Raw genomic sequence first — 24097 nt, forward strand, 5'->3', positions numbered from 1 at the left:
GCCCAGAACACCTGCAGAAAGGCATGCTGCCGCCCTGGATTTTTATGGTGTGGCACGATTCCCCAAAGTGCTAGGTGCCATTGACTGCACCCATGTGGCTCTACGTCCCCCCAGGGCATCAGAGCACATCTATAGGAACCGCAAGCACTGGCATTCCATCAACGTGCAGGTAGTATGTAATGCCAAGGGAATCATCACCTCAGTATATGCCAACTATCCCGGGTCAACCCACAACAGCTTCATTTACCGAATGTCCACCCTAAGCCGGGACCTAGAAGCTGGGCGGCATGGCGATACATGGCTGCTTGGTGAGTATGAATGCCACTGCACATGCATGCATGTCAGATACTGAGCAAGGTCACAACCCCACCAATGATACCAATCACCACCTCCACAGGGGACAGTGCCTACCCTCTCAGCCCCCACATGATGACGCCAATTCGGAAACCCCACCACGCCACCCCAGGTGAGATATAACACAGCCCACATTACAACCCGGGGCATAGTGGAGCGCACATTCGGAGTGCTAAAGTCACGCTTTCGCTCCCTTGACCGTTCTGGCGGGCGGCTGTTGTACGCTCCCCCAGTAGTGTGCAGGATCATAGTGGCAGCATGTGTCCTGCACAACGTTGCAACATGCCGGGGCCTGGCCGTGGACATGGTGGTGGCCCCACATCCCCAACCACATGCACAGCCGCTGCGCATGGGAGGGGAAAGGGCATGGGGGAGGCAGCCCGTACACAGCTAGTGGCTAATTACTTCACATAGAAATCACACCCCTGTGGAGTGCACACTGCCCTGGCAGATTCCATCTGACAATCAATGATGACTCAACCTGACACTGATCCTGAATGTCTGGAGAATGAACCGTGAAAACCATATCAGCCTGAGATTGTTCACCTGGAAGTGTCACAATGTGTGCATCCCTACCCACACAGACACCACCAATGCAGTTTTGTGAAGTAACACATTCAAGCAGCTAAAATGAATACTCACTTGCAAAATGCAACAAGAGGACAGTGCCATGTCAGCCAACCCATCCCCAGCACCGCCACACGACACACCGTGCCATGTCATGCTATTTGCAGCTAAACAAAGTAATCCCCACAACATGACACTAGTGTCACAATGTAGAGTGTCCCTAATTGAAACTTGCAACACCTGAAATGCTCACAGTAATGCAGGACCAGCAACAAACTTGAGCAGGTACTACCATTAACATGACATCACAAATGTTATATATTAGTAGTCTCACCACCTGGAAATGCCTGCACTCCCACCACTACCAACTGTGCAGTGTTGGCGCCATGTAGAGTTGTAGGTGCACTGCTGCCAACATGGACCCCATCTCCAGACTAGAGGGACTTGTGTAGACATGAGGAAGGGACCTGCAAATTGGGAGGTAGACACAGATGATGAGTTACACATCAATGCAACATGCAGTGTACAACACAACAGCAATATGCACTAGGAATGTATACACAGTATTGACTAGACTACCCACACATGTAGTGGGAGTCCAATGTCACCATGTACGTCAATGTCACTTGGGCACACCCTTTGCAAGCCCATGGAAACGGGAAGCAGGAGGGGTGTGTGTGACTCAAACACAAGCATCTGAACCAAATACATGACAAGCCTGCATGTGTCCAGCCACAATGCAGCGTATGCCCACAGGAACCACGGAAGCCAACAAATTGTCCCAAAAAAAATGGGAAAAAAATAATTAAAAATAAAAATAAAAATAAAAATAAAAATAAAAAAAAATCAAAAATGGCCATTGATGGGCCCGGGGGGGTTGGGGAGGCCACCCAGGAGGTCCGAGGACAGGGTGCACACCAGAACCCACCTGTGTGGATCCTCGGAAAAAAAAACACCTCCATGGGCTCATGGCCCACACGGCTACCCTATTGTGGGAGTATCACTGCTGTCGCTATTATCACCCTGTGCAGCTGCATCCGGAGGTGGTTGCACTATGGGAGGCCACCCACGCAAGGCCCTAGTCTGCTCCTCCATGGCTGCAAGCATGCGGGTGTGGTAGGTCTGGTTCTGGAGGATGAGTGTGCGGAGGTCCCCATGCAACAACTCACGGGATGCCCGGACCTCTGCCCTTGTTGCCTGCATCTCAGCTGAGAGCGTACGGGTGAGACGCTCCAGCTGCTGTTCTGTCCTTTGGTGTGTTGAAGCCTCAAGCTCAACAAGAGTCGTCCTGAGGTGAAGGAGCTCCTGCCTCAGGGCTTCCCTGTGGCCCTGGGACTCAATGGAGATGGCCTCCTGCAGAGTCGCCAGTGCCGCCCGCCTGTCCCTGTTGGACCCCAACATGTCCTCCCTGTGTGACTGGCAGATGGTGTCGGTTGCCTGCTGTAGTCGCTCCATCAGCCTTTCAGGGGGGACAATGGAAGTGGCCACCCTATCCATGGCCTGAGCCATCATCTCGGATGATGCTGCCTGTTGGATTGCCATACCGTAAATGGATTGCTCCCATGCGGTATTGCCAGGTGGCGTACGGCCACCACGTCGGCGGGCACCACACCTGTCTGGGGCAAGGCGAACTGCGCCTTGCTGTGCCGGCACTGCCTGAGGCTGCAGGACTGCATTCCCCCTCTGATCTGCTGGCCCAGGAACAGGATCAGATGTCGCGGAGTGTGACCCTGCATCCGTAACCACCAAAGGCGTAGCTGCCAACACTGACATCCCCATTGAGGGTTCTGACCCTGGTGCAGGTGGGTGGGACAGAACAGAATCCCTCCCTGGAACACTCACCTGCGACGGCACGTAGGTCTCATCCGAATCAACACCTGAGTACAGCTCGGGGGAGGTGCAGCCAGAGACACCCCTTGAGAGCACGACCTGCAGCAGTTGTGGGTTCTCACCCACCACCACACCACGTCCCTCACTGGTGGTTGGTCGGCCCTCAGACCCCTCCTGGGTCTGCACCATCTCCACAACCCCAGCAGTATCAGGTGCGTCTTCCCCTGCAAAGACATAAAAACAAAGAAATGGAAACAGGCATTAGCACCATGGCACACAATGAGGGCTGAGAAGCAAGAGAACCAGTACTTGATTGACACATGTCCCACATGACTAAAACCCTCCCATGCATGCACCCTCACTGCATATGAAGGGCAGGCAAATGGCACACACTGATGACACCAAGATGGAAGATGAACACATTTTCTGCATGCTGCCTGGCAGTGGCATCACACATTGGCCTGTGATTGCCAGGTGAAACACACATGCCATCACACAGATGGCATGTACCATTGCTATTGAGTGAAGATGGAGAGGAGGGCAGCACCTATTCATTCAGTCCAGTTCCCGCACGTAATAGCTTTTCTAATTCAAACAGGTCAGATTTTTCACCTGGAGCTGCCAGTCCGAAATGGTCCAATTGCACAGGGACATGTGTGTACAAATGATATCCAGGTAACAAAGTCACTCCACTTTACCATAGCCATGTCAGACATGTGACTAGAGGACTGCGACATGCCTAGTAAAAGTGGTGGAATGCAAACAATCTGACTGAATTAGCAGTGAAAAATAAGCAACAATGTTGTGGCAAGGTGACACTTCAAGGGCAACTGGCGTGCAGTTGGGCTAGATGTCTACTGTTGGCAGAAGGGATACTGCTATGGCCAAATGCAGCTGCGCAGGATGTATTGCATGAATAACATGGATGACCCATACGACAGGCGCACACACTCTCACCTGGCACACAAACAGAAGCCCTCACACACACCATGCACATGAATGACACACACATGCATGTGCACTCACCGGACAATGCCTCGTAATCAGGCTGATCTCCCATGCCTTGGATCTGTTCCTCCGTGACGTAGGTCCCAGCGACTGACTCATGTGGAGTGAGTTCCATGTCTACTACTGGAGACCCACCTCCAGTCACTAGAGTTGCGGCATGACTTGAGGCCAGCTTACTCTTTGCCCTGCGCTTTAGGTCATTCCAGCGCTTATAGCAATCATTGGCTGTGCGCCTCACGATTCCAAGGGCACTTACAATGTCCGCAACGGTCTGCCAGTGTGCCTGGCGTTGTGCAGGTGTGGTCTTGGATCCTGCAACAATGACCATCTTGTTGTCATGTGCGGACACATACTCGAAAAGTGCATTCAGTTCGTCATCCGTGAAGCTGGGCTTCCTCGACGGGCCGGACTGTGTAGCCGTGTCTGGGGCATCAGCCTGTGCCGGACGAGCACTCTTCCTCTTCCGCTTGGAAGGTGGTGGTGATCCTGAGTGTCCTGCGCCGCTCTGGACACTAGGGGCAGGAGCCCTGGTGGACTCTGTATCAGGAGTGTGGGATTGCACACTCAGCATGGGAGTTGGTGCAGGCATTGGCTCAAGTGTGATGGTGTCAGGGGGAATGTCAGCAGGATGGACTAGGACCGACACTGTCCTGGCTGGGTGTGTGAGGGCTGAGGTGGATGGAGCCGCAGCTGCCCCTGCAGCCTCTCCGCCCTGCCTACTTGGGGCAGCATATGACCTTGCTGCCCCAGATGCACGTGGCATGGTGACATCAACGTGCACCAGCGCACGTGTCATAGGCCTGCTGACCTGGAAGTCAGCCATGGAGTCAGCCAGGTCTGGTGCCACAATGGGCTGGTCCAACAAGGGCTGAGCATGGATGGTGTCAGCCACATCAGCCTCAACGGGAGGGGGGGATTATGGGTGCCCTTGACTGGTCCTCCACACATGGGGGGACAGGCTCACCCTGCAAGTAACGACCACGTCCCCTACCGGATTCACCACGGCCACCACCTGTGGCTCTTCCACCTTTGCCACCCTTACGGAATCCTCGCCTCCCAGCCATGGCACTGATGTTAATGTGCGTATGGGAGTGGCTGTAAACTATTGTCCTGGGCAATTGTGGGTCAAATTGGTTGGGTACCAGATGGTAATTGTACCCTAGTGCTCTTGCAAGGCTGAATGTAACCCCTGGGGAAAGATGACGGGTCACGCTACGCACAGGAGCCCCAAAAAAGGGAGATGACGTGCACGCAACCCCTCCTAGACCACGTGTGCAGAAAGAAAAAGCTGCACTACGCTGTGGCACCCAGTAACACAAGAATGAACGTATGCGTGTCACACGCAGCCTAGAATGACCTCTGAAGGGGTAGGCTACACACGGGGCAAGCACAGATGTTAGATACGTGCGTGACTCACCGTCTGCCAGGTAAAAGAGCGTGAAAAAGGAGAGCGTTTGGTTGGCAACACCCCCGCCAAAAGAAGATTTGTACGCTGTCTGAGGAGACAGGACAACAGTAGAAGGGAACACTGTTTGAGGGAACAGGTCCAGGTAAACCAGTAAAAGAGAAAAAAGAGAAAAAGCTGTCAGAGGTAACAGGGAATACGAATTTGAAACGCCGTGAAGTAAATCGCGTGTGAAACGACAAGACGTACAGAATTCACCCACTCGCTCTCCACGAAAAGCACGTACAAGGAAATGGTGTTCTACACGTACCTTTTATACAGACCCACACGTCCAGCGTCACTTACGCGGCGTGTACGCGCTAGGGCCATTTCCACCAATTACACGCTTTGTCACTTCTGCGTGTAGGGCCATTTCCACCAATTACATGCTTTGTCACTGCCACGTGTATGCGCTAGGCCCATTTCCACCAATTACACGCAATGACACTCTGACGTGCTGTCCAATTACACGCAATGACACTCTGATGTGCAGTCTTTCCACGTGTGCTCTGTCATCACGTGCTGTGTGGGAAACACCCGTGCGGGTCAAGTCACAGACGCGCTTACGCGCTGAGAGCATTTGGTCCAATAGAATCGCGTATGCGTGCTGACGCGCTTACGCGCTAAGGGCCTTTCCTCGATTTTCACGCTGACGTGCAGACTTTTCACGTGCCAAATCACTACGTATCAGGCTGGCCACGCGTATGCACATGGAAGACCACGCTCCTGCCCAGAAGGCCGAACTACTGCCCCCCAGAGCCCCGAGCACGCTCCCACCTGCCATCTGCTGCTGCCTGACTGCCTGCTGCCCACGTGCACTGCCATTTGCTGCCTGCACATCAGCCAGGGGTGCTGTTGCTGTGACCACTCCTGCTGGAACCGAAGACTCCCGACTGGGATTCCATCGCTCCACAGCCCAGCCCCAGGACCCAGTTGCCCACCCACTCCTGCCTCTGGGGTTGTCATGTCGGGGCAAACACCATCTGTGACCACTGACAACCCCCGGCCAGAGAGGCAGAGGGGCACCAGCTTCAGTGCCTCCGAAGTTGGTGTCCTGGTGGAGCAAGTCCTGGGGCAGTATGATGCCCTCTTCGGAAGTTCCCGCGCCGACAAGGAAGGACGGACTCGGATCTGGACTGACATCGTGACTGCCATCAACGCGGAGGGGGTGGCAGTCCACGACTTACAACATGTCAGGAAGCGCTGGGAGGACTTCAGGTCCAGGACCCTGAACAAGGCCCGGCGCCTCTTGAAGGCAGCGGATGCCAAGGGGCGCCGGGGCCACTTGTCGGAAGAATAGATGAGGGTCCTGGAACGCATATCCCCAGCGATCCACGTCCAGGTCCTGGAGAAGCAGACCCGCCTGGAGTCGAGCGGTGAGTGTACATGCATCCTGATTGTGAGCAGTGCGTGTGATGATTATTCGGTATTGTGCAGGTTGCACATCTGTTTGTATGGGGTCGAGTATGGGTGGGGGTGTACAGGGCCGTGGGGCTGACACATGCGAGGGCTGTAATGTGTGAGACATGGATGGTGCTTGTGTGTGTAGGCTTGCATGCCAAATGCAGTTGTGCGTGCACACATGTTTGGATGAATGTGTATGTAAGTAGACATGTCCGTGATGTCACGCATGTATGTTGTTTTCGGCTGCATGTATGAGCACTGTGTACATGTGCATGTGTGTGTATTTGACAAGGGTGCAACAGTGATGCAACATGGATGCATGTGACAGCGGTATGTGGAAGCCTGATTGGCAGATGTGACATGGATGCCCGTCTGAACAGTGCGACACTTGGCAGAGGTGTACACATGCAAGTGTGGTGGTGTGTGTACATGTGTGGTGCACTTCCTGTGTTGCATGTGATGTCTGGCTCACCTTTGGCTGCTCATGCTGTTGTATGTGTATGGATGGTGGTGGCAGTTGCGATATGGCTGTGGTATGGCTCATGTGTGCGAGTTGCAATGACATGTGTGTTGGGGATTGTGATGACATGTCTGAGGTTTGCCAATGCCACTCATGTGCAACTGTCATGTGTGTATGTGTCCATTGTACAGTGCCCTGATGCCTGTGTTTTGTTTCTCTCTGTCTGCAGCGTCAACTGATGAAGAGGGCGGAGAAGGTGCTGTGGAGCACAGCGGCGGGGATCCCACCGCCAGCCGGAGACGCAAGGCCCGGCTCCCCTCCCGTGTTGTCATCTCGTCGGAGAGTGAGGAGTCCGGTGCCGCGTCCCAGGCCGCAGCTGCCGGGGGGAGGTCCAAGAGGCGGAGGTTGGAGTTGGACTCCTCGGCAGCAGAAGGGGCAGCTGGGACCCCACAGGGCCCAACAGGGGAAGATGGCACGGAGTCATCCAGGTTGGTGGGGGGTTTGGTGGAGGAGGAGGCCGTGCAAGCACCAGAGACGGGGTCTGGAGGTGGGGATCCCACTGGTGCTAGTGGTGCAGTACAGGACCAGGGACAGGAGGCAGCACAGGCCGCCGCGGAGGTGCCTGTGTGCAATCCTGTCCCTGATCCTGTCCCTGCATCATCTTGCACCAGCAGGGATGCCTACGTCCAGACCCGTTTTCAGGCAGGGGATGAGCTGACGTCAACTGGCCTTCCTCTGCCTGCGGACGTGGCTTACAGGTCCGGGTTGAGCCTGTCCTGGCTGGTGTGGCGTTGCGTCAACGGGCCATGCGAGGTGACCTGCAGTCTTTTCATGGAGAGAATGCACATCATCTCGAATGGCTCGTTGACCACGTCAGCCTGCTGGGACAGGTCACCCAGACCGGATTCCTCCGTCTGATGGGGCTTGCTCTGACCCCCTCCTCAACTGGACCCCCTACGCGCCAGTCGTCCTCTGTGCCATCTTCCCACCCATCAGTCACCTGGGTGCCCTGTGGAGCTGCCTCTGACGGTGCGGCCAGGCTGGTGGAGGAGGCATCCCTGCCACAGTCGGGAGTCGGAGGTCCAGCAGGGGTGGCCACATCAACAACTGCACCCCAGCCGGCGGAGGATGTGCAGGCAGCAGGAGGCAGTGCACAGGCAGAGGCAGAGCAGCAGCAGCAACATGGTGGGAGCCCTGAAGGCTCGGGGCCTTCGACATCGGAGGGGCAGGCATCGGTCAGAGGGCAGGAGGACCCAGGACAGAGAGTGTCTTCCGTGTGGCAGCGGTTGGGCCACGCCATAGGTGCGGAGTGGCGGCGGGCGGAAGAGGCGCGGCTCACAATGGTCAGGGCGGAGAACTCCATGAGGAGGGCCCTGAGGCGGGCCGAGTGCCTCAAGGCAATCCGCAGGGGGTTGGAGGAGGACACGGCGTCGTCCCTGCGGACCCTCGGGGCCATGGAACTGGACCGCCTGCGGGACATCGAACAGGAGTTTGATGATGCCCTGGCCAGGAACACCACGGAGTGAGCCGCTGGACTTGCCCGCCGCCTTTGTATATAGTTCTTTAGTTTTAGGTTTTCTTTGTTTGTTCTTATGATTTGGAGTCAACGGACACTGCTCCACTTTTTGTATATAGTTGCATTTTAGTTTTTTTGTAGGTTTCCTTTGTTCAGTTGGGCTCATGGACCCTTGGAAGTTTTTTACATAGTTCTTAATTGGATAGATATTTTTTTACATTTGACTTTGGAAGACATTTTTTTGGATTCGGATTTGCTTTTTTTTTTTTATACGGACATGCAGCTTATTTTTTCTCATTCCCATTGTAGTTTGTTTCATTTCTTTAGCATTCTTTCTTTTTTTCAATACAATTTTGTTTTCATACTTCACTGTGTGGTATCATCTCATTGGTTTCATGCATGTCATGTTGGGTGTTTTCCCATTCAATTGCAACCATTGTGTGTGACGGACATGGGTTCATTAGCTTCATGAACATTGGGGGTGTAACATGTAATTTCCATTTCCATGTGGGTGAATGGGTTACTTGGTAGGGCTTTTTGGCTGTGGAGGCTGACCATAACACACATGAATGGGGATTGTGAGGACCTGGTGGAGGGTGCCCCTGGATGCTGGGGGGTGGGGGTGCAGGGGGACATGAGTGGGGGCCTGGTGGTGCTGCCCCTGCACTGCTGGGGGTGGGGGTGGTGGGAGACATGAGTGGGGGCCTGGTGGAGGGTGCCCCTGGATGGTGGGGGTGGGGGTGGTGGGAGACATGAGTGGGGGCCAGGTGGGGGGTGCCCCTGCACTGCTGGGGGGTGGGGGTGCAGGGGTACATGAGTTGGACATGAGTGGGGGCCTGCTGGCAGGTGCCCCACAGTGCTGGGGGGTGGGGGCGGTGGGGAACATGAGTTGGACATGGGTGGGTGCCTGCTGGCAGGTTCCCCACAGTGCTGGGGGGTGGGGGTGGTGGGGAACATGAGTTGGACATGGGTGGGGGCCTGCTGGCAGGTGCCCCACAGTTCTGGGGGGTGGGGGTGGTGGGTGACATGAGTGGGGGCCTGGTGGAGGCTGCCCCTGCACTGCTGGGGGGTGGGGGTGGTGGGAGACATGAGTGGGGGCCTGGTGGAGGCTGCCCCTGCACTTCTGGGGGGTGGGGTGGGGGCCTGGTGGAGGCTGCCCCTGCACTTCTGGGGGGTGGGGGTGGTAGGAGACATGAGTGGGGGCCTGGTGGAGGGTGCCCCTGGATGCTGGGGGGGTGGGGGTGCAGGGGGACATGAGTGGGGGCCTGGTGGAGGGTGCCCCTGGTGGCTGGGGGGTGGGGGTGGTGGGAGACATGGGTGGGGGCCTGGTGGAGGGTGCCCCTGGATGCTGGGGGGTGGGGGTGCAGGGGGACATGAGTGGGGGCCTGGTGGAGGGTACCCCTGGTGGCTGGGGGTGGGGGTGGTGGGAGACATGAGTGGGGGCCTGGTGGGGGCTGCCCCTGCACTGCTGGGGGTGGGGGTGATAGGGGACATGAGTTGGGGCCTGGTGGAGGGTGCCCCACAATGCTGGGGGGTGGGGGTGCAGGGGTACATGAGTTGGACATGAGTGGGGGCCTGCTGGCAGGTTCCCCACAGTGCTGGGGGGTGGGGGTGGTGGGGAACATGAGTTGGACATGGGTGGGTGCCTGCTGGCAGGTGCCCCACAGTGCTGGGAGGTGGGGGTGCAGGGGTACATGAGTTGGACATGAGTGGGGGCCTGCTGGCAGGTGCCCCACAGTGCTGGGGGGTGGGGGTGGTGGGGAACATGAGTTGGACATGGGTGGGGGCCTGCTGGCAGGTGCCCCACAGTGCTGGGGGGTGGGGGTGGTGGGAGACATGAGTGGGGGCCTGGTTGAGGCTGCCCCTGCACTGCTGGGGGGTGGGGGTGGTGGGAGACATGAGTGGGGGCCTGGTGGAGGCTGCCCCTGCATTGCTGCGGGGTGGGGGTGGTGGGAGACATGAGTGGGGGCCTGGTGGAGGGTGCCCCACAATGCTGGGGGGTGGGGGTGCAGGGGTACATGAGTTGGACATGAGTGGGTGCCTGCTGGCAGGTGCCCCACAGTGCTGGGGGGTGGGGGTGCAGGGGTACATGAGTTGGACATGAGTGGGGGCCTGCTGGCAGGTGCCCCACAGTGCTGGGGGGTGGGGGTGGTGGGAGACATGAGTGGGGGCCTGGTGGAGGCTGCCCCTGCACTGCTGGGGGGTGGGGTGGTGGGAGACATGAGTGGGGGCCTGGTGGAGGGTGCCCCTGGTGGCTCGGGGTGGGGGTGGTGGGAGACATGAATGGGGACCTGGTGGAGGGTGCCCCTGCACTGCTGGGGGGTGGGGGTGGTGGGAGACATGAGTGGGGGCCTGGTGGAGGCTGCCCCTGCACTGCTGGGGGGTGGGGGTGGTGGGAGACATGAGTGGGGGCCTGGTGGAGGCTGCCCCTGGTGGCTGGGGGGTGGGGTGGTGGGAGACATGAGTGGGGGCCTGGTGGAGGCTGCCCCTGGTGGCTGGGGAGTGGTGGTGATAGGGGACATGAGTGGGGGCCTGGTGGAGGGTGCCCCTGCACTGCTGGTGGGTGGGGGTGGTGGGAGACATGAGTGGGGGCCTGGTGGAGGGTGCCCCTGCACTGCTGGGGGGTGGGGGTGGTGGGAGACATGAGTGGGGGCCTGGTGGAGGGTGCCCCTGCACTGCTGGGGGGTGGGGGTGGTGGGAGACATGGGTGGGGGCCTGGTGGAGGGTGCCCCTGCACTGCTGGGGGGTGGGGGTGGTGGGAGACATGAGTGGGGGCCTGGTGGAGGGTACCCCTGGTGGCTGGGGGGTGGGGGTGGTGGGAGACATGAGTGGGGGACTGGTGGAGGGTGCCCCTGCACTGCTGGGGGGTGGGGTGGTGGGAGACATGAGTGGGGGCCTGGTGGAGGCTGCCCCTGCACTGCTGGGGGGTGGGGGTGGTGGGAGACATGAGTGGGGGCCTGGTGGAGGCTGCCCCTGGTGGCTGGGGGGTGGGGGTGGTGGGAGACATGAGTGGGGGCCTGGTGGAGGCTGCCCCTGGTGGCTGGGGGGTGGTGGTGATAGGGGACATGAGTGGGGGCCTGGTTGAGGGTGCCCCTGCAGTGCTGGTGGGTGGGGGTGGTGGGAGACATGAGTGGGGGCCTAGTCGAGGCTGCCCCTGCACTGCTGGGGGTTGGGGGTGGTGGGAGACATGAGTGGGGGCCTGGTGGAGGGTGCCCCTGCACTGCTGGGGGGTGTGGGTGGTGGGAGACATGAGTGGGGGCCTGGTGGAGGGTGCCCCTGGTGGCTGGGGGGTGGGAGACATGAGTGGGGGCCTGGTGGAGGGTGATCCTGCACTGCTGGGGGGTGGGGGTGGTGGGAGACATGAGTGGGGGCCTGGTGGAGGCTGCCCTTGCACTGCTGGGGGGTGGGGGTGGTGGGAGACATGAGTGGGGGCCTGGTGGAGGGAGCCCCTGGTGGCTGGGGAGTGGGGGTGGTGGGAGACATGAGTGGGGGCCTGGTGGAGGGTGCCCCTGCACTGCTGGGAGGTGGGGGTGGTGGGAGACATGAGTGGGGGCCTGGTGGAGGGTGCCCCTGGTGGCTGGGGGGTGGGGGTAGTGGGAGACATGAGTGGGGGCCTGGTGGAGGGTGCCCCTGGTGGCTGGGGGGTGGGGGTGGTGGTAGACATGAGTGGGGGCCTGGTGGAGGGTGCCCCTGCACTGCTGGGGGGTGGGGGTGGTGGGAGACATGAGTGGGGGCCTGGTGGAGGCTGCCCCTGCACTGCTGGGGGGTGGGGGTGGTGGGAGACATGAGTGGGGGCCTGGTGGAGGGTGCCCCTGGATGCTGGGGGGTGGGGGTGCAGGGGGACATGAGTGGGGGCCTGGTGGAGGGTGTCCCTGGTGGCTGGGGGGTGGGGGTAGTGGGAGACATGGGTGGGGGCCTGGTGGAGGGTGCCCCTGGATGCTGGGGGGTGGGGGTGCAGGGGGACATGAGTGGGGGCCTGGTGGACGGTGCCCCTGGTGGCTGGGGGGTGGGGGTGGTGGGAGACATGGGTGGGGACCTGGTGGAGGGTGCCCCTGCACTGCTGGGGGGTGGGGGTTTTGGGAGACATGAGTGGGGGCCTGGTGGAGGGTGCCCCTGCACTGCTGGGGGGTGGGGGTGGTGGGAGACATGAGTGGGGGCCTGGTGGGGGCTGGCCATGGTGGCTGGGGGGTGGGGGTGGTGGGAGACATGGGTGGGGGCCTGGTGGAGGCTGCCCCTGCACTGCTGGGGGGTGGGGGTGGTGGGAGACATGGGTGGGGACCTGGTGGAGGGTCCCCCTGGTGGCTGGGGGGTGGGGGTGGTGGGAGACATGAGTGGGGGCCTGGTGGAGGCTGCCCCTGCACTGCTGGGGGGTGGGGGTGGTGGGAGACATGAGTGGGGGCCTGGTGGAGGGTGCCCCTGGTGGCTGGGGGGTGGGGGTGGTGGGAGACATGAGTGGGGGCCTGGTGGAGGGTGCCCCTGGTGGCTGGGGGGTGGGGGTGGTGGTAGACATGAGTGGGGGCCTGGTGGAGGGTGCCCCTGCACTGCTGGGGGGTGGGGGTGGTGGGAGACATGAGTGGGGACCTGGTGGAGGCTGCCCCTGCACTGCGGGGGGGTGGGGAGGATAGGGGACATGAGTGGGGGCCTTGTGGGGGCTGGCCATGGTGGCTGGGGGGTGGGGGTGGTGGGAGACATGCATTGTTGATCAGTAGTGCAAGGTGACATGTGGGTTGGCTGGGGGGCATGCCCATGGTGGGTGGGCTGCCTGCGGGACATGAGCAGGGGTGCAGGGTAGTCCCCCGTGGTGTGGGCTGCCTGCAGGGGCCGTGGAGGTTGTGGAGCGTACACCTGGGAGGACCCACATGGCCAATTCACGTGTTGTACTCCCCAGAACCCCTGAAATACACATACCCTGCTGAAATCGCATGTGGAACTTCCCGAGCACTCCTGAAATACACGTACCCTGCTGAAATCGCGTGTGGAACTTCCCGCCCACCCCTGAAATACACGTACCCTGCTGAAATTGCGTGTGGAACTTCCCGCGCACCCCTGAAATACACGTACCCTGCTCGCACTGGGCCAATCGCGTGTGGAACTTCCCGCACACCCCTGAAATACACGTACCCTGCTCAAATTGTGTGTGGAACTTCCCGCGCACCCCTGGAATACACATACCCTGCTGAAATCGTGTGTGGAACTTCCTGCGCACCCCTGAAATACACGTACCCTGCTGAAATCGCATGTGGAACTTCCCGCGCACCCTTGGAATACACGTACCCTGCTCGCACTGGGCCAATCACGTGTGGAACTTCCCGTGCACCCCTGAAATACACGTACCCTGCCGAAATCGCGTGTGGAACTTCCCGCGGACCCATGGAATACACGTACCCTGCTCGCACTGGGCCAATCGCGTGTGGAACTTGCCTCGCACCCCTGAAATACACGTACCCTGCCGAAATCGCGTGTGAGACTTCCCGCGCACCCCGGTATACACGCACACGTATTTTTTGTCAGCGGGTGTCCGTGTTTGTGGGTACCCCTTTGCACGTCATTTGTCCTGGAGGGCCACAGTATAGGACATTCATCATGGCTGTATATAGGTGCTATTTGTTGGCGCACCTTTTGGCGCACATTTCTTCCAGGCGCAGAGACGCTACCGCCTGCTTTCTTGTGGCGGTCGTGTTTGTGCCTGTGCGCTGGTTTGAGCGTGCGCTTTTTTGCCCTATTCTATTCCATGAATACGTGTTGTAGGCGAGCGTGTGGGCGTTCCGCGCACTTGTACCCTGTACTTCCCCCGTGACGCCCACGTTTTGGCAAGTTGTTCCCTATTCCAAGTGTTATGCCCCGTGTTCCGCCTACTTTTGTTGCGTGCGCCGCGCTATGTGCGATTTTCGCTGTGGCCTGTGAGATTTTCGCTGTGACCTGGCGCACGCAGTTAGATGGCCTGTGCGCCAACGTGCGCCACGCACTTTTTTATCGCACATCCAATGGTTTTCTCGCGCACGGCCTTCCATGAATCGATGTGCGCTGCTTTTCGTGCGATTTTCGCACTTGCACTGTGATTTTCGGTATTCCACTGCGATTCACACGTTTTTGCCCACTTGCGCCGCGCTAATTATTCCATGAATCGGCCTGACAGTGTTTTACACAATAAAACAGAAGTATAAAATTGCAGAATTCTGTTTTCTTTTCTAATTTATACAATCTTCTGAATATTACCTGTACATGTATTACATACTATTTTTAAAGTACATCCTAGTATACCTCTACTACTTTACAAAAAAAACATATTAGCCTATATTTTTCATTTAAACTTTTATTTTGCATGTTTATTTTCACAATGAATATTAAACATATATTTTAAAACTTTGGTTCTAACATCATTACATAAGCATTCTTTGAACCCTTTGATTTGGTTTATTATTTGTATAGCGTGCACAGCCCTCGGACATCTTGGTGTTTAATGTAATGCATATGGTTACAAATAAGTGCATTACAGTAATTACACAGCAGGCTTACAGATAACCTGGGTAGAACAAGCAGATTCATACATAGAGGAACATCACATAGAAGGTAACAGGTTAGAACATGTGTATTTAGGTTGTATAAAAAAAGGCAAAGAACAGCATACTGGGGCTGGCTCGACTCTGGTTACAGAGAGCTGCAGTCTGTAGATTGAGGGTCATATTGGTGCAAACATGAATTAGGCACAGCTCAGCTCATACTGCGAGGAGCTACATTCAGTACATGAAATGTCATAGTTAGTTCAGCTAAAGGTATCCTCATGGGCGCTCGCCTCATGTTACAGGGAGCTGCTGGTAGAGCATACCAGGACAGAGGTATGGTGTGTACCTGGGCAGGCTCACTTCTAGATGCGAAGGTGCTTCAGACATTGCAAAATACATTGTGGTTAACTTCAAGTATAATATGCCAAGAAGAGTTCTCCTCATGTTACGGGAGCTATATTCAGAGCATAGTGGTTCATAAAATTAGTCTAGAGTAGTACGTTCTAGAGATAGCTCATCACTTATAATAAGGCGCTAACATTAATACTGGGTATGTCATTGATAATACATGTAAGTATAATGCGCGGACCTCACCTCCTGTAGTGGGGAGCTGCGACCGGAGCATAGTAAGTCAATACAAGTGCAGGGTCAATATAAGATAAGGGAGTGGCTATCCTGAAAATAAGTAAAGGGTTGAGAAATGCAGGTAGAAGTAGTATAGTGAGGATGTAGGATGGAAAGCGGAGGTGAACGTTAATAATGCGGCTGAGAGCATAGTAGAACTGGAACATAGCGAGCAGAAGGGTACGGTACAGAAGTTTGAAAAAGAATACATTTAGAATCTAAGCATCAGATATAAGGTAGCAGGGTGACAGTGTAAAATACATGTTTAAATAGTATACGAGAAAACGAGGCTGCGGATGGCATGTAAACAAAAATGAATATTACTGTAGTGTGTTGAAAAGGCTGATAGTATGATGGGTAAGAAGTAGTGATGTTGACAACATTGTGAGGAAGGCTGTTGAAGTGCACGGATATCAGACTTAATAAACAAGATTCCTGCAAACTAGACAATGTGACCGGAGATGGTTAGGCAATTGTAAAATAGAGGCTGATGGTTATACGATCTGTGTTATGAAAGGTGGCGATTACGCCAAGGGAGTAGAATTTAAGTTACAGAAAAACAAATGCAAGTTACAAATTCGTGTAATGTGGGCAGTAGATGAGGCACAGGTAGTTAGGAGTAGCTAAAGTTTAATTGCAGTGAACCAAAGCAATGACAGAGTTAGTAGAAGGGAATCATACAAGTGCAGCGCTTGTAGCACTGATCGACGAGGTTCGGAATGATAATGAGTGTTTTGAAGTTATTCCATGTGAAATCAAAGCAGGAAAGCATTGCGTAGCTGTGAAATTGTCAGAGTGTGGTGGATCGGATAACGTTCCAGGGTCAGGGGTGTTCACATCTCACCTCATGAGAGAGCATGACATGCAGGCATAACGAGGAGCAAACGTCGGGCAGGCAAGATGTAGCTTATGCACGTCCAGGGCAAGGACAGGGAAAAGACAGGTGATTGCCCTTAGATCCAGCCCTTTGGTGCCGGGCCTGGCCACACCTCACGGCGTGGCCAGGCCTCTGTATTTTCTGAAGGGAACAGCCAATCAGGCTGCTAGGACTTCCGAGGTGCATCCAGGCAACAAAGGCAGGACAAAGGGTTGTAGAGAACACAGCGGCCATCTTTTCCAATGTTCACCGGCTGCTTCTGCAGGCGGAAAGGCAGCATGCTACATCCTCGTTGGATAGTGGAACAACGTCCTTCAGGCAGGAGTGAAAGGGGGAAAACCAATCTAGCAATCTAGCTTGGTATGTGACTATAGAGTTATTGCAAACAAACCAATATACTTCTGTATGCACCCATGTTGTGAAATGTCCACAATCAATGAATGCTCCCGCATGAAAAATAATTGAACATGTTTTAAAAGTTTCCTAAGTAATGGAATCTTGACCAAATTTAAAATTCATTATAGATGTGTTAATTTTCTACATTCTACACTGCAATTTTGAAACATAATCAATATATACTTATTAAAAACTAGATTTTGCAGTGTTGATTGTAAATTACAACCAAAGTCACTGCATTGCATTCATGGAATGCTTTACTTTCAAGATCAGAAAAATATATACTTTTGTGATCAGGGATAGGCACATATAAAAATATTTCACAAAGATCTGGAGTAGACTCAAGTTGCTTACATAGTGGACACATATGATTCCACGTGTAACTGATTCCTGCATAAATATCTACTAACAGTTTCCTGCATTATTAAATCAAAAACAGCAATTACAAATTATTGACTATCAGTGTATTGTTGATTTCCACTTGCAACAGCTACTACATTTCAGATTGACATTGCAAAATGCATACTGTGTGGTTTTTCATCTACAAATTAATTTAGAAATGAAAGTTCCACACATAGCTGCTTCTCTGCTTTGGAAGCTATTTCTTGCATCAATGGTGTCATTTGAAATAACATACACAATGCTGTATTAGAATAGCATTCAACTCCTGTTTCATTACTAAATCTGCAAACAGAGTATGTCCAATGTTTTGTAATGTAAGGAAAAGTATGAAATTCAATCACTCTTCCCATCGCTCCATTAACTAGACAAATTCCTACAATCAATTTCCTCTTTAACATTACTTGTACATTGATACACAGTTTTAAAACTCTGTCCATAAAAAGCATTAATTTCCCAAAAATATGAAGGACCGGTAGATGTTCTTCTCTCTCTACATTTATTGATTACTACAAGCTAAAGGTGCAAAGTGAGCACCTTAAGCCTAAACACAATAACCATGGCATAAAGTACCATCATTTCATATTACAGAGTCATGACAGTTTTGCAAGATAATCTATTACACATCTTTACTTTCATGTACCAACCTACCATTCATGCGTCTTTGGTGTATCTTCAATTAATAAGTAAGGTGGTAATAGAACAGAGCTGCAGGAAAACTCAATGACACATGCTCCATCCAGCTGCAGTTTTCACACCTTAAAAGCCTCTTCTTAACAACTGTAGACCATTTCCACACACGCACACACCTTTCACTATGCTCCTGCTCACACAACTACGTCCTTCCACACCGTTGCTTCTCCGAGCACCCATTTAATCAGTGCTCTCTAGACTCTCATAAAAATACATGCAAAATTACCAACCTAACTTATTACCACCTATTTAAGCATCATACACCAATGGTCTAACCCGCTATCCTGTTTTTCAACAACAAACTAATCACTACTATTGCTATTCAACAAAACATAATAGCATATGTTCTCCTTCCACTGCCCATACCCACTCTTGCTAGGATGGAAAATATAAACACATACATGATTAAATAAATACATTATTTAAAAAACATATTTATATTAGAAAAAACACCCACACCACTCCGGAAAAGTGCATAAAGCATGCCAAAAACGGATTACAATCATTGTGAAACTACTCACTCAGAATCAACCAGCCCCTAAAGGTGCTTCCACACTGGTTTCTCCTGCCACATCCTTCCACATGGCAGTCATTAAAGTAAATGGAGAATGGCTGCTGGAGCCAAGCCACAAATACACCTGACATTTCTAACCAATTGCAAGTGGGGAGGGTGGGACTGGGAAAAGGCCAGACATAAACAAATGACTCCACCCCACAGACTGCAACCTTTGGATGCAACCAGAACAGAAAAAACAGGCTCAGAACCTAAAAGAAGCACTAGACAGACACCAGCTTAGCACACAGTGCTCACCAAACAATATAAATATATAAATGATTAAATAAATACATATTTATATTAGAAAAAACACTCACACCACTCCACAAACGTGTATAAAGCATGCCAAAAACAGATTACAATCTTTGTGAAACTACTCACTCAGAATCAACCAGCCCCTAAAGGTGCTTCCACACTGCTTTCTCCTGCCACATCCTTCCACATGGCAGTCCTTAAAGTAAATGGAAAATGGCTGCTGGAGCCAAGCCACAAACACACCTGACTTTTCTAACCAATTGCAAGTGGGGAGGGTGGAACTGGGAAAAGGCCAGACACAAACAAAGGACTACACCACACAGACTGCACCCTTTGAATGCAGCCCAGAACAAAAAAAAACAGGCTCAGAAGCCAAAAGAAACACGAGACAGACACCATCTTAGCAAACAGTGCTCACCAAAAAATATAAATACATAAATGATTAAATAAATAAAAAAAATAAAAAATATATTTATATTAGAAAAAACACCCACACCACTCCAGAAAAGTGCATAAAACATGCCAAAAACGGATTACAATCATTGTGAAACTACTCACTCAGAATCAACCAGCCCCTAAAGGTGCTTCCACACTGGTTTCTCCTGCCACATCCTTCCACATGGCAGTCATTAAAGTAAATGGAAAATGGCTGCTGGGGCCAAGCCAAAAACACACCTGACTTTTCCAACCAATTGCAAGTGCAAGTAAATGCCTCAAAGTTTTGACACCCCTTTTGGTGAGCTCTTTAAATCTCTTGGGGTATTGCACTGGGGTCTTGCAGAATTTCCTGAGGATGGTGGCCTTCATCTTTAAATAGATAGGTTTCTCCTCTGAAGTCAAGTGAATAATTACATCAGTTCCAACCATTGGTAGATGGCTCATAAGGGCTGCACCCCACAACTCCTCCTCATTCTCCCGGAGGTGGAAAGCTAACTGCAGCCTTTTGAACTAGTCAAAAAGGTCATTTCCCCCCTCATCGAGCTGGACTTAGTCCTTGGGGATGCCGTGCAAATGCTTTCCTTTGGAGCCACCACTTGAGACACTTCCTTCCCACTGGAAGTCTTAGTGGCTTAATTCTGGGCCTTAAACACCATATTGCCCAGCATCACTAAGACCTTCTGCTTCTTCTCCTCCAGGGCTACTCTCCTTTCTTCTAGGATGTAGAGCCTGGCAGGGTCAAGCACAGCAAGATGCCCTAGGCGCCTGGCCAAAGAGCAGGAACCCAGGGATGCGTGCAACTTGTGGGAGGCGTGTGACCATTGGGAGACCACAGTGCATGCCCTGTGGTAAGAATGCTGAGAAGCAATATCACTGTCGCTCACCTCGGCAGTTTACCCACCCTCAGGTGCATGGGCAAGGGCTAGGGGATCCAGATTCCAGTGGGTCCATGGACAGCCCTCCTATCCCCTAGCTTCCTCGAAAGGTTGGAGGCTTTTTAGCAGTTCAGACTTCTTCTGACCTTACTGCCACGAGCGAGACCCCTCTAGCGACATAGGTCATTTAAGACGCTTGCTCTCAAGGTCTCAAAATTTGCTTATGTCGAGTTCCATGGTTGCAAAATACCTTGGCAATAAAAAAGAACGTTAACTGCACACATTATTTTGGCTGGCTAGCCTGTTGGAAAGTCTGTTTCAGATCCCACCTCTACCACCATTAGGGTTAAAATGGCCCATTCAGGACTCACACTTCTATAAACCAAAACAATGCAATCATAAAGGTAAAACAGGGACAATTAAGCAATATACCTTCTTCACCTTTTGTGGTACCATGGGCCAAGGGAAGGCTATACTCCCAATCAAGAGAGGTTTGAAAGTGAACTAGTAGAGACCCAAAAAACACAGTATCACTGTGCAAAATAAAAGGAATGTTCAATCAAGATTCAATATAAAAATATAAACTTTCATCAAACATGCCATCTGCAGGTATAACAAATAGAATATACTTTACAAAAACCCACTACAGGAAGTAGCACTCTCAGCATAGTAACAGGGTTGGTGGGTAAAGTACTAGCCACAAAATTGATATCTTGTCGAAAACTGGAGCAATAGTGACCTAACCAGTCTCTAGCCCCATGTGGACTAAGGGGGGAAATTCAGAGTCAACAGTACCTGGATTCAGTTCTTGTTGGGCTGACGCAGTTAGACCTGGTGTCGAACGTGGATGCGAGCTTGTCAGACTCAGTTCCAGCATGTAGGATTGTAAAGGCCCCTGCAGCAAGAGGGTATCAAGTAGGGGTGAATACAGGTGCTCTGTGTGGTCAAAAAGCAGTTTTCAATGATGCAGGTCGGGGTGGTCCCAGGAACCAGTGGTTTGAGTCTGCGGATGATGGTCTTCGAAGTGGTGATATTGGGTGCATCGATGAGTGATCAATGAGGGGTAGTTCAAGGGATAGCTGAGCCGCGCTGCGGTTGTAACCTCCAGTTGGAGTCAGTGTTTGACTCTGCAGTGATTCACTTTGGTTCCTGGTGCTCGGCAGAGCTTTCAGCCCTACCAGGAGAAGAGCTTTGGCAGCGACTTGATACAGTGTCATGCAGGTGAAAGGTGCAAGCAATGTTCGATGCGGTGGAGTAATGCAGATATCCATGCGGGTGACTTCACTATTGTTCCAGGTGCAGTGAACACAGAGCAAACAGTTCAGTTCAGTGGGAGCTTTCGGCTGGTCTGGTCCTTTGGTTGCTGGGAGGCCCACTCAGGGGGAGACGACGATAAAATAGCTCTGTTCAGGGGCTGCTTTCCCAGCTCAGGAGATTCTGGTCCAGAGAGGTAAGTTCGGATCCACAGTAGTGGTTACTCCCGATGTACTCTGGGAGTGGTAGTGGATAGCTCTTGCTTTTGTCTTGAGTGATTCCTTCTTCACCTCAGGCTGAGGACTTTGGAGAGGGAAACTCTCCCAAAGGAAAACCAGTGAGATCTTCAGAACAAATCTGCAGCCTTAGAGGATCCGAAAAGGAACTGAGCCAATCTGCTGAAGGGGTAAAATAACCCCTCTTTTAAGGGCAAAGGTCCTTAGGTGATTGGACTAAATCTAGCCTGCCTTAGGGGTTCAATCCCTGCTGCCAAACATAGTTTACTTTGCCCAGTTATTTCACACCCAAAGAGCTTTGCTCCAGAGGAAGTGGAGGGGACAGGAAAGAAAGAAAGGGATCGTGAGAATCAGGATGGGGGGAACTTTCTCCCACTGACTAGAGCCCTCCTTCATATCATAAACCCATTCCTTCCTCCTTAATAAAAACAAAGACCTTTAGAGATGATGCACCTTGCGGTGAGGTTAATCCTTTTGAATGGGTGTGCTCTCTTGATCTGTCGGAGGGTGTTACTTACCTTCGCAAAGAGATCAAAGAGGAGGCCTAGTCCTCCAGGTTCCCGTCTTGCCATTTGGCAGGTAAACCCGGCTGACCAGAATACACATCACCTTCCATAACAGAGCTGGCTCACACGAGCTGACACAGGTGTGATATCAATTGGAATGCAGCAGTTGTGTTCATTAGTAGCACCATACACTATGCCTAAAGCATGCATAGTTTTAACTAAAGTTTACACTGACACCAGCATGGGCGACTTATGACAATCATAACTTTGGGTACAGTGGAGCATATCTTAAATGCCACCTCTGTTCCACAGGGACGTGGCTGTCTCTGCAGATGTCAAGTGTGCATCTCGTTACCTTCAAACCTGCTCTGTGCCATGAGTAGAGCGGGTGTCATGGATCCGGCTATTGCTGTGGCAGGGCAGAGAGTTGAGGGAAACAGGGATCTGGTTGGAAGGTGACCACTTTTTGAGACATAATTACCCTCATCATTCTATACAAATCATAAAAAGACAGGCCTTTGCACCCCTGCGTGATGGCAATTCCTCACAAGCCCATGATGTTGTTGGTTCTCTGCTGGAAGGCTTAACACCTCCCTGGAGCAGTGATATCCTAAGATGTTCATGCTGGTCCCACCCTTTAGTAAAGATATTGTTTCTGGGCCCCACACATGCCATAGCTGCATATATTTAATAACTTATATCTGATTTTATAACGGAAGCTCTGGCCAAACTAAAGGGATGTCACACCAATGGATAATGACTGGAGTTTCTTTTATCTTCAGCAGAAAGAGAGGAGCCGAGCATAGAGTAGCCCAGGAGAGGAGTTGCAGCCAGAACAAGGTCCACATCTTGGAAATACCTAGTCTGATGTTATCCTGCCACCTTCTGAACTTCCTGCAAACGTGGCACCCTGAGAGATGACATCAGAAGACAAGCTAAAATCGGCCTATTCCAGAAGGCAAAAGATGGACCAATCTGCTGTGGTAAAATGCCTATATAATGGGGTTAGATTCCCTCTGTTAATGCAATCAACTTGAAGACTCATCTTGAACCAACTTCAAGAGGATTTTGATAGATCTATGTTTGGGTAAAGGCTGTTCAAGGCCCAAGACTCAAGCCATTAGGTTGAAGATAAAGAGTTTGAAGATGGGATAAAGCCCCCCATTCCCCATACACACGTCAAGCAATCATTTGAAGTAACCTGCTGATAGAAAAGGAATGTTTGTGGCTTGTACACTGCGATCCAGGACTCTGCCTGCTAAATTGGCATTCCTTGCTGGCAAAGGCAGAAACCACAATAACCTTACCTCGAAGGTCCAGAGCAGGTTCTCACAGCACCCCAATGACCTGTTTAATAGCATGCCTACTGTTTGGAGGCTAGTGTCCATAACTTTCTTTCTCTAAGTATGTTAGGCAGAATTGCATGCAGTACCCTCTGGGACCACCACATACAATTAGGACTATAGGTGTAAGCAAAACCAACTTTTGGTATAAGTCTGTACTGCACAGCCAGTGGTAGCAGGACTGAGCAGTCAGGCTTATCTCAAGAGGGAATTTGAGCAGTACAAGATGTTGCACAGAGGACTTACAATCACATTGGTTCAAGTAGACACTTATACTCAAGGATTCTTGTTAAAACACTTTGCCATGGTGCCCCCTGGCAGTACTGGTAGCATCTGGTCAAGGAAGGTGTGTGAGTGGCGCAAGAAGCAGTTATCTCCTGGTAGCTGTCCCTTTCAAAATGGCCCCCATGTTAGGATGCTTAAATGAATCCAACATCGCCCCCGAGGAGCCTGCCATTCCATAATCCTTGGTGGTCTAGTGGTGCTGGGTAGGCCCAGGGTATATAAGCCCCGCCCTGGGCCACACCCAGCGCTTAGCGTTTTCTCCGGCCGAGGATCG

The sequence above is a fragment of the Ambystoma mexicanum genome, chromosome 7q (assembly GCF_040938575.1).
Source record: "Ambystoma mexicanum isolate Mex_15411 chromosome 7q, UKY_AmexF1_1, whole genome shotgun sequence".
Lineage (NCBI taxonomy): Eukaryota > Metazoa > Chordata > Amphibia > Caudata > Ambystomatidae > Ambystoma > Ambystoma mexicanum.